This window comes from Pongo abelii, chromosome 21 (assembly GCF_028885655.2).
Source record: "Pongo abelii isolate AG06213 chromosome 21, NHGRI_mPonAbe1-v2.0_pri, whole genome shotgun sequence".
Lineage (NCBI taxonomy): Eukaryota > Metazoa > Chordata > Mammalia > Primates > Hominidae > Pongo > Pongo abelii.
The window spans coordinates 56,711,187-56,731,042 of NC_072006.2; the positions used below are offsets into that span (position 1 = coordinate 56,711,187).

The 19,856-nt window shown below is 40.2% G+C and overlaps 2 long non-coding RNA genes across 2 annotated transcripts in view; one reads left to right on the forward strand and one right to left on the reverse strand.

The window, feature by feature from the left end:
- Positions 1–874: 874 nt before the first annotated feature.
- On the reverse strand, positions 875–18,192 carry LOC129052148 (uncharacterized). The gene is made up of 3 exons (XR_008516993.1): positions 17,982–18,192; positions 9,997–10,072; positions 875–1,174 (listed from the first exon to the last, which is right to left on the reverse strand). It is a non-coding gene; the product is annotated as an uncharacterized LOC129052148 (long non-coding RNA).
- The window catches only part of LOC129052149 (uncharacterized), a 34,807-nt gene continuing 33,143 nt past the window's right edge, over positions 18,193–19,856 (forward strand). Inside the window, exon 1 of the long non-coding RNA XR_008516994.1 lies at positions 18,193–18,569. This is a non-coding gene — a long non-coding RNA (uncharacterized LOC129052149). The remainder of the gene's footprint in view (positions 18,570–19,856) is intronic.

Consider the following 19,856-nt stretch of genomic DNA (forward strand, 5'->3'; position numbering starts at 1 on the left):
TTCGAGAAGATGAAGAGATTTTGCGTAACTTGAACCCAGAACTCTGTGTGTGTGTGTATGTGTGTGTGTGTGTGTATGTACGTGGTGTAAGTAATGATTTATAAGACACATTTGGGAAAGCCTGGATTGGGTAATAATTTGGGGAATATACTTCCTAAAGGGTGGCATTTGAATTCCTAAGTCTTCCTTGGGAAGGTAGCTAGAGAAGAGTAGAATTTTCCATTTGTAATATCAGATTGATTAATTTAATGTAATCTCTAATATTACCTTAGAAAAAGGTTCTCAGTCTGTGGTCCAAAGGATCACTGGGATTTTCTATGACCTGGGCAGAAGCTAATCTCTTTTGACTTTGTAGGCAAAAATAACCCACCAGATAGAATTTTGTTCATTTTATTTTCCTCCCCGTACATTTTTCTTGAGCCTGTCTGTGAGTACCAGCTATAGGTGACCGGTGGATAAACAAGAATCAAATGATTATTAATAAAAAATTGGAAATGACAGACCTTATTTAGTTTGATAATTTTTTTAAAAAGGTGCATTTATGGTTGCTACATGGTACATGTGTCATGTAGTTATTTTCTGCTGAATGGGTTGCTCTTTGTATGTATGGTAAAATTATGTATCATGTATTTCGTGATACTCTGCATATAGCACACAGGGTTTCCAGGGGCTCTCGCTGGCTTTGGGAGGTTGGAACAGCAGTGTTCAGTGCTGGGAGATTATATTACTCACAACTTATTTGGTTGTGGATGACAAAAATCCAATTCAAATTTGATAAGTAATTGACTTGTATAACAAGAGCAACAGTGGATGTAGCTCCAGACATGGCCGTTTCCAGGAGTTCAAATGACATCACCAAAACTTTGTTTCTCTTTATTGTTTTATTCTCACTTCCTCCAGTTGATTTATTTTCATGGAGTGTCTAAGGTTATTGGCATTGCTAGCTTACATTGTTTCTATAGGTAGAGATCCCAGATTTTCTTAAACAGCCTTCTATTAGTTCCCAAGAATGTCTTTGCTTGGTCCTGCCTGGCTCATTTGTCCAACACTGGAGCATTCCCTATGTCCAGGGTGAGGTATTCTGATTGGCCAGATTGGATGTCATGATCAGATGTGTGACCAGCAAGGGACATTTCATGTTTGACAGTCCCCCAGGAGCTAGAAGGGGAGGTTCCTAAAAGAGAAAAGAAGAATGTATTGTCTGAAGAAAAAGGAAGGGATATCAAAGGTCTGTTCACAGATTTAGGAGGCAGAGACATTGGCTTGGGGCAGAAAGAATATCAATTTGGGAAATAGGGGACCACACTAGAATGCAAGCTTCATGAGGCCAGAGTTTTCATTTATTCACTACTTCTAAAATAGGGCTTGGCACAAAGTAAACACTCATGAATTGAGTGAATGAAATATTCAGATGGACCATGGGAATTCAGGATTTAATAGAAAATATCATGAATATCCTGGGGGTGATATGGTAGATTATAAAATGCCCACAATTGTTCACTCTTTCTATAAAGAAGTGGAGTCTATTTCCCCATCCTTGCATCTGAGTTGGGAACAACCAACTTTGGACAATGAGACATTAGCAAACATCACTGGAGCAGAAGCTTGAGACTCACTCATGCATGCAGGACATGCCAGGCTTGTCCTCCTGCAGCTCTTGGATCTCTGCCACCATTTGAATGAGCCAGAACTAGCCTGCTGGAGGATGAGGGACTGTGTAGAAGAGAGCTGAGGCACCCAAGCCAACAGCCACCCAGCCTCCCAGCTAATCCAGAAACCAATCACAAACTCACTAGTGAGTCTCAGTCAAGGTCAGACAACCCTGGCCATGATAAGCAGCATCTCCCAACCCCAATTGCCAGTTTGCAGACACATGAACTAAATAGTAGTTAATGTTTTAAACCACCGAATTTTGAGGGAGATTTGTTATGCAACACATGCTAACTGATATAGGTACTTAGGTTCTTGCCTGAAGAGAAATACTGTCAGAGTCCAATTCTCTGATGAACAGTTTTTTCCTTGTTATCATTCTTACTTTCAAGCCCGGAGGTTTTAAAGTCCTCAAGTTCATGCCTCGGTTTTTCCTTCCCTTGGTGTGCAAATATATGCCTAACATTTGCATTTTTATCAGTCTTTCTATATTTCCTTGCCAGATTTTCACGAGAGTGTTTTATAATTATTAGTATTATTTTATTGTCACATATATATCTCAGTTAATGCCGACATGATTGTTCTTGCTGTTGTAACCTGAATTAGGAATTTTCACAGTCGGGTATTGATCATTCATGTAATTGTATGATGAAGGAAATACAATTCCCTCTCTGCCTTTGAGAAATCAAAACAGTGAGGAGAAAGGATGAGGCAAATAAAAAATCAAAACATGTGTGGTATTTTAAGAGGCACTGTCCTTATATTTTTTTCCTTAAAAAGAGAAGCTATTATTGTTTAGGGAGTTTCTATTATAATAAATATCAACAAAATGGTTTGTTTGGGAGTTCAAAAAATACGTGCTTACTTGAAATGATTTCCAGGTAAAGTTTTATAAAATTACTCTTGCTTTATTATATTATGTACATTTTTATTGTATTAAAATATAAATTATATTACATAGCATTATAAATTGTTATTAAAATGATCTGCAGCGTAACTAGCAGGGAACTTACATATAACTGTAAAAACTGAAATAAAAATCTATTAATGCAATAAACCTACTTAATAAAAGTTACTTTCATATTCAAAAACAAAATATTAAGGCATGCTTCAGATCTGAAAGTCAAAAATGAGGGAATAAATTAGTGAAGGTTAAGAACCTTGTAGCAGCTGACTAACAAAGCTCTAGGGGATTATAAAATTTCATGCTCTTGTAATAAAAAGGATAAAGGATTGGCCAGAAGACTACTAAAAGTTAAAATAAATGAACATAAAGGAGATGAAAAAGTCTGACATGAGTGAGACCACTAATGTGTAAAGACTAAAGAGATGGTATTAAAGTGTTAGAGGCTGGAATTAAATGCAAAATGAATTCTGGTGGTAGATTAATAGAAAATTATAAAGGTAAATGAATTCGGTTTCATGGTTTCAGAAAACTTTATATATCTCATTATTTTTCTTAGCACTTAAGAAGAAGCAGGGTAAGACAAATTAAAATTTGGCATAAACCATATTGAAGTGAGTGGAAGCGCCAATTATCCCCCAGTGTTATTCCCTGCGTATTCCCCGTGATTGACCTTTGCTTGTTAAGCGGCACATGGCAGCCCCAAACAAAGCAATTTTTCCCATCTCTCCTGTTCATAAGTGAGACCATGAATCTAAGTTCTCATTCAGTTAGTCTTAAGAGGAAGTGACAGCTTCCGGGAAATATGTTCAAAAGGAGGTCGTGGGTGCTTTTTTGTCTCTGGCTCTTCCTTTCTGATGGCTGGAATGTCGATATAATGTATGGTACTCCAGCAGTAATTTTGGACTATGAGGTGATCATAGGGATGGGAGCTGTACATGGGGAAGCAACAAGGCAGAGGGAGCCTGGAACCCTGCCCCTCTGTCCACCATGTCAACTTGGGCCTCCTAGTGCCAGACTTAGGAAACATCACCCACTGTTATTTTGGGTTTTCTATCCTTGCAGTGAAATACTAATCTTAATAAAGACAGAGTGGACTTCTACCATCTCCAGACCTGCAGCGAAACACAGGATATAACAATACCAGCTCCCATGTCAGGGTTGGTGTTGGAGGAGGGGCTCTGAGGATGTGACCACTGTGTTGATTGGTGCTGATGCTGGAAATTAGTATTCCACTATAAATCAGGGTCTGCTCCAAAATTCAGAACAAGAGATACTGAGAGAGAGCAACCTGGTGGTGGTGATGGCATTTGTTTCAAAGCTGAATTTACATTGATAGAACAAAGAATTTAGGTTGCATTGCAGATCAATATAAACAGCTATTTGGAAAGGTTGCTTTTCATCACATTTTCTTAAGATCGAGAAAATGTCAATTAATGAAAACAGAGATGCTTTACTACTGCTTATTTGTGGTGACTTTTGAGGAAGAATAATGGATTTTATGTGGTGGAGGCAGGCTCAAGCCCTCCATGAACTCCACCCACCCCACATCTTGACCCCTCCACAACTATAAGCATTTTTCCTCTTTGCCTTGACCTTTCCCAAGTCAACCTAGCAGAACAGTTGAAATGGCACTTCGTTGCTCTTAAGGAAACACCCCATACCTTTGCTATAGGTAGCATTTGCCCTTGATCCAGAGTAGATTGCCAAACCATTAGAACAACTGCTGACCTGTATAGAAATTCTTATGGTCTGAAATTAATAATGGTGAAACTTTCTCAGGGCTGTTAGGAAAAGTATCTTTTGGCTTTTCTTTTCATGTGTTCTCTAAGAAGCCATCATACATTGTACCTCACCCTCTGCAACCCCTGCACCTGCTCTGGGTGTTCATAGCACACTCTTGACTAATGCTTACCTCTGTCTTTGCATGCACCGGTCTGCATTCCAGTCCCTCCCTTCCACGCTCCCTCCCTTTCTTTCTTCTTTCCTTCTACAATATTTACTTAGTGTCTACAATATTTATTTAGGCATTTTCTAAGCACTAGAAAGATGGCTGGCAACAAGACACATTAAAACAGTATGTTCCTTCCTAGTTTCACTAAGTTTTGGCCCTCGAATGCCCTTAAGGAAGAGTCATTTATGACTTTAGCTAAGGTTTAATTTTAATATATTAAAATGAGGTCAGGATGCAGAAGGGGAGCCCCTTTGTCAACTCGAATCCAGATTTTACATGATCCTTGACCTTATTCCTCTCATATACCTGGAAATGCTTGTGAAAGTAACAACAACAATAACAAAACAACTACAAATTTGCTTGTGGTGACAAATATGATATGAACAAGAAAAACCTACAGGTGATGAAAGTTGAAGGACAAGTGGAGATTTAAAAAAGGTGGTTTTTAGTTAGAAAATAGAGCTTTTAAATAAATTGAGGAGTGGAAGAAAGTATTCAAATGATGTCTTGCGTCTATGACTTTGTTTCTATAAATGAATATAGATAAAATATTTGGAAAACCCAGCCCAGTCAGGGAAGACATTAGATTTTAAAACAGAGATAGATAACTAAAGACTCAAAGAATGGAGGATCCATGGGGCATCTGGAAGGTGGAAGTTCACAAAGGACATACCCTTTATCAACATAGGATGGATATCCTTCAGGATGGGCTAGGAAGCAGCAGTAACTAACGACCCCAAGTATCAGTGCCTTAACACACTAAAGCTTATTTCTTGGTTGTGCCATAAATGCAGCAGGCTATCTAGGTGGAGTGGGGGAAACACTCTGCTGATAGCAGTCACCCATGTACCTAAGTTGAAAGAAGCAGCACTTCAACAGTGACCCTCATCACTGCAACAGAGGACCAGAATATGGTAAATCACTCAACGCCTCTTAAAGCTTCCACCTGGAAGGAACACCTGTAACTTTTGTTTACATTTCATTGGCTAACGCAAACCACATGGCCATGCCTTCCCTTGGAGTGGGCAGGGGTTACCATCGTACCACGTACCTGCCAAGCAGAGCGTCAGAATTCATTGTTGAGCCGCACCAATGTCTATAGCGGTGTGTGCACTTAACCCCAAGGATGCCAGTCTCCCACTGCACAGGCAGCTCCTTGAAGCAGAAACCCCTCATACAGCTCCTCAATCACCCCGTTCAGCCAAGGGCTTGGCACATAGGAGGTTTTCAGTAAATGTTTGTTGTACTGAATTGATCTCCATTCCACGTACTTCCCGAAACCTCTCATGATTTATTGGTAAAATTTTCACCCTTAATTAGTGAAAAAAGAAACTCTTTCTATGAGTTTATAAATTATTTACCTTACAAAGCCCTTCTGAGCTCTTTGAGCACACTGTAAATAATTTATGTTCATACTTATGTGATTTCAAATTTGTTTATTAATGTTATCTTGGAGATAGAAAACAAGCTAAGTGAAACCACCCTAACTTATTTTACAGATCACTTGGAACAAGAAAAAGTGCTTTTCTTCTCATGTGGAAATGTTATTTACCCACCATTAGAGGGTGTGAAGGCCCAGTTCTTTCCCAATGTTAAGCAAATATTTCTGCTGGCCTAAGCCATGACATTCATGCCCATTTAGTGAATTCCTACTCTATCCAGGTAATGAACTAACACTTTAAGTCTATAGTACTCAATATATCCAGCCCTGGATCCTTCTCCTGAACCTCAGCCTGTTTCTCCAACTGCCCTCTCCATATTTCCACGGGGATGTATCTCATTAACACTGCAAACTTAATGTGTCCAAAACAGAGCCTTTAATTTCCAGCCTCCTACCTCACAGCTCCCGAAGTCTTTTCCCATTTCAGAAACTGCAAACTCCATCCATTTTACTGCCCATGTCACAGACCTTACATATAGCTTTGACTTTGTGCCTTCTCTCATGCCCCATATCTAATCTTCTGAAATATTGTTGGTGCCACCTTCAAAATATATTCAGACTCCAGTCGCCTTTTACCATCTCCACTGACACCACCAGAAGCCACCTTGCCTTGATTGCTTACCTGGTTTGTTTGTAGCAGTTGAAACGGGCATTCTGTTTCTACCACTGGCCCTTGCACTCAACTTCCGTGTAGCATCCAAAGGAAGCCTTTTGAAATGAAGTCACTTCTCTGCTCAAAACTCCCCAGTGCCCTCTGTTTGTCAAGCCATGGAAAAGTCAAAGTCCTCCAGTGGCCGATAAGGGCCTACGTGGTTTGCATCCCATGCCCCCAACTGCTCCTACCATCCCGTGTCTCCGTCTTCCCCTCACACACTCTGTCCCAACTATGGAAACCTCTTAGGGTTTATGTGAACCTTCTGTGAACATTCCAGCCCTGCTACAGCTTTAAGACTTTTGTGTTTGCTGTTTCCTCTGACTTAAATGGTTTCCCTTCGGAGAGCCACATCTCTCCTTCTGCCCATGCCTCTAAGTCTCTGCTCAAATGTCACCTTGACACTGAGGCCTGCCCAGACCCGCCTACCTATGGGGCAACCCTTTCCCCCCTCTCACAAACATGTCCTGTCTCCTTCACATTGCTCTCTCTTTCTCCGTAACACCTGTGTATTTACTTGTTTATTTATACAATGCCCCCCATGCCCTTTCTAGAATGTAAAAATAGTGCGGGCTGGGCTTTGATCATTTATTTCAATGCTTTCTCCCAGCCATCAAATAGAGATAGCCCGTAGTAGAAGCTCAATAAAGACTTGCTGAAAAAAAAATATAATATGTAATTTTATTGTTCATGAGTTATTTCTCGTCATTAAGTATTAGTTTTCCAACTAAACTACAGCGTCTTTTCAGCAGAGACTAACATGGATTCCTTGTAATTCTCTTTGTTTCCAAATGCAAAATTGTCAGGGAATAGATTGCTGATAGTTGGGTGATGTCTTCCACTTTTCCAAGAGGGTTGACTCTTCTTGCAGAACATTCGTCACCAGAGATTGTCTTTAAACCAAAGTGTCTATGGCTTAGAATCTTGTTATGCAAAGTTAGAAATACAGATTCTCAGGCCTCATCCCAGACCAGTGACATTTGAATCTGCATTTTAACATGATGGAGGCCAGTGCCTGCTCCCTTCACGTTCGTATCCACAGGAATCACCTGGGGATCTGATGAAAATGCAGATTCTGCATTTCTTACCGACTGTTTCCCAGGTGAGCCTATCGCAGCTGCCTCTGAGTGCACTCTGAGCAGCGAGGGCTTGAGAGTCTGGGAAAAGCTTTACCCGCACTTAGACATTCACAGGGTGTGTCCATGTCTTGGGCTCTGAGAAGTCCTGCATTCGTGGCATTAGAAAAAAATCTAGTTGGCCAGGTGCAGTGGCTCACGCCTGTAATCCCAGCACTTTGGGAGGCAGAGGTAGGCGGATCACCTGAGATCAGGAGTTTGAGACCAGCCTGGCTAACATGGTGAAACCCTGTCTCTACTAAAAATACAAAAATTAGCCAGGCATGGTGGCAGGCGTCTGTAATCTCAGCTACTCAGGAGGCTGAGGCAGGAGAATCGCTTGAACCTGGGAGGAGGTGGAGGTTGCAGTGAGCCGAGATTGCACGATTGCACTCCAGCTTGGGCAACACGAGCGAAACTCCATCTCAAAAAAAAAAGAAAGAAAAAGAAAAAAAACTAGTCTAGTGTTTCCCAAACATATTTGGTGACATCAGTGAACATCATGAGGACCAGTGTTTCTGAGCACAGGTTTTGAGAATCCTCTTCCCGTTCTTTATTCCCGGGTCTCCTCTCCTGGCCTCTAGGTGCCGTGTTGATTTTTTTTTTTTTAATTTAAATTTAAAGATATCTCTTCCAGTATAGCTTTCGAGCTGAGCCTGGAGACATCTCCAGCCTCACCCCACTTCACTTCGCCCTTGAATCGATCCTCTGGCAGCACCAGCTGCTCCCTTGGCTGCGCGGTTCTTTCCTGTTTTATTTCACACAGACAGATCTTTCCTCTTTAGGGTGCTCTCTTCTCATCTTGGTTTTTCCAGCCTTCTGCAGTTCCTTCAGTTCAGCTTGGGTGCCCTGTCCTCCATGAAGCCTGCCCAGATTTCTCGGATGGACTAAGTGCCCCTTTGCTTTCACTCCCTGGCGGGGAGTGGGGCAGTTGGACCTCTGCGGAGCACTCACCGTGCTCCCTGTGACCGTCTACTTTGGTTTCTGTCCCTGCTCAGGATCCTGAGGGCTCCTCCTTGAGGGCAAGCTCAAGGTCTTCTCATTTATCCTCAGAACTTTGGACCTTCCAAAGTACGTATTAGGTAATTATCTGCATGGACCTTTAAAACTGAAGCTGAAAACATACACCAAATCCACCCTTAAGAACCCCCCCTCCCGCTGCCTTAAGGACTTGGAGGCAACACCAGTAAAAACAAGTAAAAAACGGAGCAGGGTTTATTTAAAAAAAAAAAAAAAATAGTTGGTGTGAAGAGCTCAAAGAAACATCAAAAGTCAATTTTTCAACGATGTGCAACTCTTCAAGTCAGAAAAATTTAATTTTAGGAAGAATAAGGCCAGGATGGATTGAAAATGGAATGATTTGAAAATGGAATGTTTTGGCTCCAGGGGACGTAATAAACAGAGGACAGAGACTCCAAAGGATAGAGTGCCGAGCATTCACAGAAGCAGGGGATGTGTAACATTGGAGCTTTTATCCAGTACCAGGATGTGCATTCTTGGTTTTAGTAATATGTATGTATTTTAATGAGTATTAGAAAAAAAATTGGATTTTCCTATTTATGGTCACACCGTCATAAGTTTCCTGACTCAATGCTTTTGTTTGATTCAGGTCAAAGAAAAAAGTATAAAGAAAAATTAGGATAGGTGGTATGTAGGTGGCTGATATACCAGTGACTGATGCTGGGAAAATATTTTAAGAAACTGGACTGGTGATTGAGAAACCAGTTTTCATGCCCTTTGGATACACATACTTGCTTTGCTGTTCCTGTTGAGGAATGTTTGAATTAAGTGATGCTGCTCCTTCATCGTAGCTGATTGGATCAAGGGTGTTCTCCTGGCCTAAGTTGGGCCAATCTGATTCTCCTTTTCAGGAGTTTAGCTTTGGGACCCAGGGAGACCTGATGAGAATTCTGAGTATGGTGTGGTGACTTGGTTGTCCTGTGGTTGCCATATTTTGCTATGTGAACTGAGAAGCTTAGACAGCTATGAGATATAGAAGGGAGAGAGGGATACAGGGAAAGAGAAATAAAACAGATGCACAGAGAAAAGCAGAAATGACAGGCAGAGGCCCTGGTCACAGTTCTTTTCCAGATTCGAGTTCCTCCCTCGTCTGGCTGCAATCTTACCATTGGGTTTTCTGAGACACACTACCATGCTGATAACAAATCTCCACCTACCAACGCACTTCACCCCCAGCACTTGCCTCTTAGGCTTCTTTGAGTCACTACTGTTCCTTGCAGAAAAAATCCATTATCAATGACTATCAAACAGGTAACTTACCTTCTGTGGACCTCAGTTACTTCATCTGGAAATGGCAGAAGCTAGCTAGTTTTCCCGAAAGGCAGGTCACACACCACTGGAGTAAATTGAGAAGATTTTAGGTGATATTTAGGTCCAACGCCAAATATTATTGAATTGCATAGTGATTCCATTTCTAAATGTCTTTCAGTCCTTCTGATTATATGTCAAGGAGAAGTTCAGTTTTATTCTAGTAGGTTTTCTTAAATGCTTTTCTATTGCTTTTTCTCCTTTTAACAAAGAGAAATGAGACTTCAGATCGGGAGTTTTAAAGGCTATAATAGCCAGTTAGAAATTGGAATTTTTTTCATGGAATTCATTTTTTACTGTTATTATTTATCATAAAATTGTTTTAATTCTGGTTTTTCATTTATGGTAGTGAGATACAACTTCCTTTAAAAATAACTTTAAGATGGGGAGAGAAAAACCAGCTATTCCTTACAGTGGAATTCCAATTATAAATTCTGAATGACAGAAATAGGAAATCACCATTTGGCCAACACCACAGTAATTATTATTGCAGGCAAGGATCATCAGTGAATACTAAAATTAGTGGGTAAAATTAAGGTGAGAAACAGGATATTTGCATAGTCTCATAGTCTAAAAGAATCTCCCCACAAGGCACTATTTAGTACAAAGGAAGAAATAATACCTTTACAGTGGAGAAGAGGCTGACACTGCTTTCACCAAGAGACCAAAGTTAATAGTACGTTAAACACCCCTGATATGAGGCACTGAGAAGGCGCAGCACCACTGTCAAAAATTGTTGACTTCAGGCTAATCATGAGTAAACATCAGACAAACATAAACTGAGAGATATTTTACAAAGTAGCTGGTCAGTGCTCTTTGATCATGTTGAGGTCCTGAGAGACAAAGGAAGACTGAGAATCTGTCACAGATTGGAGGAGACTAAGGAGGCATGACAACTGCACACAATCCTGGCGTGGATGTGTTTTGAATCCTGGGTGGGGTCTTGGTTTGGATCCTGGGTTGGGTCTTGGTTTAGGTCCTGGGTTGGGTCTTGGTTTAGGTCCTGGGTTGGGTCTTGGTTTGGGTCCTGGGTTGGGTCTTGGTTTAGGTCCTGGGTTGGGTCTTGGTTTAGGTCCTGGGTTGGGTCTTGGTTTGGGTCCTGGGTTGGGTCTTGGTTTAGGTCCTGGGTTGGGTCTTGGTTTGGGTCCTGGGTGGGGTCTTGGTGTGGATCCTGGGTTGGGTGTTGGTTTTGATCCTGGGTTGGGTCTTGGTTTGGATCCTGGGTGGGGTCTTGGTGTGGATCCTGGGTTGGGTGTTGGTTTTGATCCTGGGTTGGGTCTTGGTTTGGATCCCTGGTTGAGTCTTGGTTTGGGTCCTGGGTTGGGTCTTGGTTTGGATCCTGGATTGAGTCTTAGACCGGAAATGACATTGATGGGCATTTGGTTATATTTGAGTAACATCTGTAAATTACTGAACAGTATTATATTTATGTTAATTTCCTGCTTTTTAATAATTGGACTATAGTTATGTGAAATGGAAGCATTTTGGGAATCTGGAATCTGGGTGAAGAGTGTACAGGTATACTAGTTTTGCAACTTTTTTCCCTCTAAGTCTGAAATTATTTCAACATGAAAAACTAAAACAAACTGTAAAAATTTCATTTCTTCCTAGACCAATGGTTCCCATGTGGATCAATTATGCCTTTTGGGGGACATTTGGCAATGTCTGGAGAAATCTCTGGCCATTGCAACTAGTGGGTAGAGGCTAGGGATGCTGCTACACATCCTACGGTGCACTGGGTGCCCCCAACAACAAAGAACCATCGGGCTCAAATATCAATGCTGAGATTGACAAATTATTCTAGAACAACTGTTCTAGAACAAATATATTTTTTAAAAATAATATAAACACAAGGGATGTTAAGAGAATAATAATATAGGAGTTGTGGGACTATACTGCAGCTGCTATACAAGTGTCTGAACCTCATTAGAATTGATTCTGCATTTCTACCTGGGACTAACATTTTGGAGTCTGTGAATTCAGGGGCAGTGTCATTCAAGGTTAGAGGTGCCAGGTGGGAAGCTTTGTGACCGCTCACTGCAAGTGGCCATCATTAGTAAACTATTTTCTTTCTTTCGCCTGGTCCAAAGCGAGTACATCAATCTGACCATTTCTAATGAGGTATAGGATAATACTGCGTGGACAAGACTTGCTGTCTGCCACTGCCTGGTGGGCTTAGAGAAAGAAACGATCCTTCATTAATTAACCTTCACTTTCTATGTAGATTCACTCATTGAGATGCAGGTAATTAAACCAAGGTCATTTCAAGGACTGACAGGAGGAAAAAAAACCCAGCCGTTGGAAGGTGGTGCAGTTTTTTTGGATAGAGGACTTGGAATTCTATTTTTATCTTGTGCAGAATTGTGGAATCATCTTTTCTTTTCTTTTAAATAATCTAACCTTGTTTTAGTGGGAGATTCTTAAATTCATCTCAAAACTGTATCTCAGAAATTTTTAAAGATTTAGATTATTGTAGGTTATAGATAACCTCCTGTGGGTTTCAGGAATACATGTTAGGGCAAAAATTTAATTTAGGGGAGCTAAACCATGTAAAGGAAGGGAAATAGAATTATGTTTGAGAGACGAAGACCCATTTTATTGGAGGGAGGAGAGGAGTGCGATTGCTATTCTCTCAGTTTGAATTCTGCAGTTCTTGATTTTTATTGCTTGTAATATTGGGCCTGTAGGATATATTATAGTGGTTAAGAACACGATTTAGAGTTGGGTAGATATGATTTCACATTTTAGCTCTACCATAGACTTGGACCCTGGGTAATTCATTTCACTTATTTAGCTTTGGCTTCCTCATCTGTTAAATGGGTCTAATGCTGGTCCTTACTCTCAGGGTTCTTGGCAGGATGCACTGTAATAGCTAGAAAAGGACCCGTTCTCAGGGTGCATATAGGGATGATAGTTACCTCTTAAGAAATGTTTGCTATGTGCCATGCGGTATTCCAAGGACTTTACTGCCTTCCATCAACCTTCTGAGTTAGGTTCTGTTATTGTATGTTTTATAGATGAGGAAACTAAGACACAGAGAGGACAAATAATTTGCCCAAGACACCACAGCCATTAAGTAGCAGAGTTGGGAGTTGAACCTAGTTGGGTGGTTGATCTTTACACCCACACTGTACCATCTAAAGTGCGTAAACTGTTGGCTCTTATTATTAGTATCATCCCTCATTATGCCTTAAAAATACATTGCTAAAGCAAATCCACTCAGGAATACTTTTCTCTCGGGGAAAAAGGTGGTTCTTGGGTGGTAGAATGAATGAGTTCCTTGAGGCCTACAATAGTCATATCACAAATTTAAGAGAATGCCCATTTTGCTTATTAATAAAAAATATGTAGTTGCCATTGGGGCTTATCGCCACCTCGTGGCAGGCTGAGGCATGACAAGACAGCCTTGGCTGCCCTGTTGGCATTCCTGCAAATTTCCTTTTCTATCCGGGCCCCGAAAATGTGCTTTGAAAAAAGATGTCTGCCATGTCACAGTCTCAAAGCCACTTCACCGTCTGAAGGGAATGTATTTGGAATTGAGGTGTTACATTAAAGTTCCAGTATTACAATAGAAGCCAGTGACATTTGGCTTATCAGTGTCCCTTAAAGGAGATTGTGTGAATTTCTTGGCGTGCCTGGCTAAGCACTTTACCTTTAATCATAAAGGCGAAATGCTTAATTTGTTAAACATATACAGAATCAGAAGTAGGGCCATTCACTGTAGCTAATATCGCTTGCAGTTATGAAAGTCAGTTTTTATCTGTTTAAACAGGTCATAAAAAAGTAAAATCTGAAATAAAAGACTAACTCCCTCCTTCCTATAATATTTAATACATATTCAAAATTCCGATTAAGAATCAGTGCAAACCAGAAGAGAGAGAATAGCTTAAAAGGCAGAAGTAAAGTTTCAGTTTAACCACTATTTGTGTTCTAATTAAGGCCGGCCAACCTATAAATGATGCAGTGTTTTTCGTTAACTCACATGAAAATCATATCAAATCAGAATTCTTCCCCCACTACACCCCAACACATTCTTTGGTGTTTTATAAAACAGCAGGCTCATTTCTATCCTGTCTTGACTACTCCCAACCATATGTAAGCTGAGGAAATGCCTCTAATTTACCACACTTTTGTTTCTCTTATTTTTTTTGTTATTCTTACTCTTTTTTTCCATTTTATGATATCACAAGGTTCAAACAATCCTGCATGTTAGAAGCGAACATTACTCTGTGTGCAGTCTTTGGCTCTTGTAACATAAGTGTAAACTGCTTGTCTTATGGCAGAAATACCTCTTAACCCTTCAATATTAATTTATTTTATTAATGTAACAATTACAAAGAGGGCTACTGCATGATTTTGTAATACTTCATGAAGACATGTATAGAAACCTCTGTCCTTCCACTTCCAATGATATGGGAACACCAGTGTTAAGAGCTTAATGTATGTGGGTCTCTATTGTTGCCTGTGCCCATACAAAGACACACAGCATATATACACACATTTAACCTCTCTGTGCCCTGGCACCTGTGAGGGATAATAATATAGATCTGAGAGTGAGGGATAATAATATAGATCCCTCACCTGAGAGTGAGGGATAATAATATAGATCTCCAATCTTTTTTCATACTTTTGAAACCTAAAAATCTCTGAAAATCAAGTTTTTTATAACTCATTTGGAAGCAAAACCTGCCTAAACTGACATAAGGCTATTTATAGTCATTATTTATGGCAGCTAGTGAGAATGTTCAGATCTTTTAATGCAGAAATAGTAATGTTTTTGATATGCTTTTGCTATTCCAGACCCCACTGCAGGATTAGATAATCCATGGTAAGTGCTTCTGGGGTAAGCAGCCTCCAAGATGACCCCTGATGATCCCCTCTTCCTGGTATTTATGCCCTTGTACATAACTCTCCCTGTGAATGTGGGCTGGACGTGTTGGCTTTCTCCCAATGAACAGAATATGGCAGAAGTGATGGAATGGCACTTTGAAGATTAGATTAGATGGGATGTAATTTCCATCTTGGATGCCTTCTCTCATCCTCTCTTGAATTGCTTGCCCTGGGGGAAGCTGGCTGCCATATTCTGAGGTAACTCTGTAGAAAAGTTCAAGTGGTGAAGAATTAAGGTGAGCTACAGCTCAGTGAGATTGAAAGCAGATGCTCCCAGCCCCAGTCAAGCCTTCAGATGAGACCACAGCCCTCGGTGGCATCCTGACTGTAACCAAGGTCAAGAACTCTTGAGATGGAGGCAGCTAGCTAAGCTGCTAAGCCTTGTCCAGATTCCTGACCCTTAGGAACTGTGAGATAACACATTTTTTTTTTTGTTGTTATTTTAAGCTGCTAAGTTTTGGGCATTTTGTTATAGCAATAGATAACTAATACAGCACTATATTACTTTCTAAAATTCAAAGCATCTGACTTACAAAACATATCTGGCCCCAAGACTCAGATGGCTCTGTAGTACCTACTTCATAGGGCAATACTTGTTAATTGCTTAAAATCATGCATGGTACATTGTAGTAGTCAATAAATATTAGTTACTTTTAATCTTACCAAGATTTTTTTCTATTGATTTATTAAATGAGATTGTACCACTTCTTTGGTTTTTGGTATTATCACTTACCAACACATTATTCTGCAACTTGCTTTCCCCCACAACCCCCCCAACCCCATTTACTAGTATTTTACAGAGTCTTCCAGGTCAATGTAGATATAGATTTTAGTCATTTAAAAAATCAGTCAAATTCCTTACTGATCAGCATTTATGGTTTTTTTTTAGTTTTTTTTTCTTTCTCATTATTCCAGTTATTTTTTTCTTTGTTTTGGTCACTTTAGACAATACTGCAAAAACTGTTGTGAGAATATTTTCAACTCAGCTGAGTAGTCCCAATTCAACTTTTTAAAGTAAGGTTTATAGAGGTATGATTTACACACAGTAAAATTCAGGTCTTTTAAAAGTGTACAGTTCTATGTGTTTTGACAAATGTACACAGTCATATAGACTACCACTGTCATCAAGCTATGTAACAATTCCATCATCCCCAAATTCAATTTTGTTTAATATCTTTTGTTTTAAAAAGGTAGCAACTACAGAACAATATCAGCGCAACATTGTAGGCTATAACCATGTAAACTACCCTCCCTCTACTCCAACGTTAAAAGAAAAATCCAGCCAAACTGAAATGGCTCTTCAATTACTCTCAAGTTTTTAAACCTTTGCCAAAAGTGTTTGAGCTTAATTAAGTTAAAATATTTCAAAGGGAGCCCAGTTGTAATAATTTGTTTATAATACAAACTTCCCTTTGATCATGAATGTTCACTTTTATAGAAACCCTGTTATCATTCTTGGGATAAGGGATAAAGTAAATTAACTTTGCGTTGGAGAAAAAAAACACAGGAAATTAAAGAAGTACCTGAGGTGAACTGCCTTATTAATAACAGAAAGATGTGACTTTATTGAGCCATTGGGCCAGTGGAGTGGAAACATAGAGTCTGTGGGGGAATAGTGTGAATTGCTTAGATATTATGGATACAGTTTATTAAAAAGATAGCTTTAAAAAATGCGCTTAATATCCCTCTTTCTGGTCCCAGTGTGAACCTTCCTGGTTCTTGCAAAAGACAAACATTGCCTTGAGAAAGTTAGCAAACAATGGCGCAGCACTCTTTCTTAATTTGGCTGGAAGTAGCTGGGGAAGGATTTTACATCTGTGCTGGTGGGCGTCCCAGGACAGAAGAAATTCAGTGCCACTTTTCCACTCCTTCCTTCTTACTTGCTTTGAAGAGAAGGTATATATATTTACTCTAATCGTATTTAAAATTCTGCTTTCAGGCTCTCCCTTTCCCTCCTACTATTTCCTTCCTTTTCTCAGCTTAATTTTGTTTTCTTTTGACAAATAGTCCGAATTAAAAAAAAAAGATCTCTGTATTAACTTTAACTAGAGAATAGCTGAGGTGCTGAGAGCGTTCTGAGCTGGACTGGACTATAATTTGCATTAAGATACTGGCAATGAGATGTAGAAAGAACAGGAGATTTAAAACATATTTTTGCTAGAGACCTGGTTTCTGATGCCAGCTCTACCACTTAAAAGCTGTGAGCATTTAGAGACTTTACTTACCCTCTCTGTAACTCAGTTGACTTTATTCATGGGATTATTAGAAATGTCAAGAGAATTAAGGTGTGTGAAAAGACTTTGAAAACCATTAATTACCTGTACAGAATAAATGATAGAAGAAGCGTTTGTGGAATTTAAGTGATAGGACTTGGGTTGTTTCCTGGGTCTGCCCCCTCATGACCTACTTAATTTCTGCCAGTCTCGTATTCTTCTTCTTCTTCTTCTTCTTCTTTTTTTTTTTTTTTTTTTGAGATGGAGTCTCACTTTGTTGCCCAGGCTGGAGTGCAATGGCATGATCTTGGCTCACTGCAACCTCTGCCTCCCAGGTTCAAGTAATTCTCTTGCCTCAGCTCCCTGAGTAGCTGGGATTACAGGTATCCACCACCATGCCCAGCTAATTTTTTTTTTTTTTTGTATTTTTAGTAGAGGTGGGGTTTCACCATGTTGGTCAGGCTGGTCTCAAACTCCTGACCTGAGGTGATCCACCTGCCTCGGCCTCCCAAAGTGTTGGGAGCCACCGTGCCCGGCCCAGTGTCGTATTCTTTACAGGTGAAACAGGGAGGATACCTTCTCATGAGGCTGCTGTGGCTTTTACAGTTAATGTAAGCTCAAGTGTTCTGTAAACTCTAAGCAAGAGTTGGGAAACTTTCTGAATATAAATACTAAATGTTTGAGGCCTTGAAGGCTGTATGTTTCTGTTGCAACTGTTTAATTCTACCACTGCAGTACAAAAGAAGCCACAGACAATACATAAATGAGTCGGTGTGGCTGTGTTCCAATAAAACTTGATTCACAAAACGAGTGGCAGACCGGATCTGGCCTCACCTGCCACAGTTTGCTGGCTCCTGTTCTGAAGCATTTGATGCAGTTTCATCGAATTGTCATAGTGGGTTTGAAGGCTGTCTGTAACTACTGTTCTGCATTTAGCCTCTCAGGTTGCCACAGAGAAAATGGGGTGGTGATTATGAGCTAGTGGTGTGTGATGTCAAAATGGTGGGAAGTGTGAACTGCGCCATAAGCAGTGTGGAGGCTCTGAAGGAAAAATTTAGTGGCCTCCATACCTCAAATCTGTATACCAAGAGAAATTACAAATGAATGAATGAATAATGAAATTACAAATGAATGGATAATGAAATTACAAAGGAATGAACGAATGAGTGAAGGAATGAATCAAAACTGAATTAATGGCCAGGTGCGGTGGCTCATGCCTGTAATCCCAGCACTTTGGGAGGCCAAGGCAGGCGGATAACCTGAGGTCAGGAGTTCGAGACCAGCCTGACCAACATGGTGAAACACCATCTGTACTAAAAAATACAAAAGTTATCTGGGTGTGATGGTGCCTGTAATCCCAGCTACTCGAGAAGCTGAGGCAGGGAGAATTGCTTGATCGTGGGAGGCAGAAGTCACAATGAGGTGAGATCGCGCTACTGCACTCCAGTCTGGGGACAGAGCGAGACTCCGTCTCAAACACACACACACACACACACACACGCACACACACACGCAAACAAAACAAAACAAAACAAAAAACTGAATTAACTTTTAAATGTTAAGAAAATAAAGCCATAAAAGCACTAGAAGAAACCATGAGATCATTTCTTGGTAACCTTGGCCTGAGAGCCGACATTTTCCATGTGACTCAAAATCTAGAAACCATAAAACAACCCCAATAAATTCAAGCATATTATTAAAAATATGTGTGATCAAAAATACCAAAAGCAAAACAAAATGTCAAATGATAAACTGGGTAATAGTGCAACTTATATCACAGACAAGAAGTTAACCTTTTACTGTGCAAAGGCCTCCTAGAATTTGATAAGAAAATGACCAAAAATCTAAAAAGAAAACAGTTAAAGGATAATAACAGATGATCCACAGGAAGGGGAACCATAAAGGAGAAACCAAGAGAACAGAAACCAACAAAAGCCCTGAGGTGGTTGAGCCACTGAATTACCTGGCTTTGGAAGTACTTACTTCGAAACTTATTGTTATGAGATAAAAATGCATTTTATGTGAACGATTTTGATTCTGCCATTGTGTTATTTACAGCCCAAAGCATCCTAATTGATACAGAAATGAATGGCCGGGAGACCCTTTCTCCAATAGTAGGAGAGTAAATAAAGTCCCTGGAACTTAGATTCCTGCTCTCCCCTAGAGAGAAAGGAGAAAAAATAGAGAATTCGGAAGTAACCGAGGTTCAACACTAAAATGGCAGATTAGTCACCAATTTAAATGCGTTTTCTTAGAAGGAATCTGTTGGTTATTCACAAATTACTTCCAAAGTTAGCAGCTTGAAACAAAAAATATTTATTATCACTCAGTTTCTGAGAATCAGGAATTGAGTAGTGGCTCAGTGGAATGGTTCTGGCTTAGTGATTCTCATGAGGTTGTAGTAAAAATGCTGGCCAGGACTGTAGTCATCTGCCAGTGTGACAGGGACGTGGGGACAGAGGACCTGCTTCCATGATGGCTCACTCATGTGGCTGTGGTGCAATCTCTCAGTTCCTAGAATGTGGACTCCCCGACTCCCCCCATCAAGCCATATGCTACTTGAGTGTCCACATAACATGCTATCTGGCTTCCAGGACAGACAAAGCAGAAATTGCAAGCATCTTAGGACCTAGTCTCAGAAGTCACACACCTTCATTTAAACAATATCTTCTAGGTCAGGGGTCCCCAACCCCAGGGCCACAGACTGAT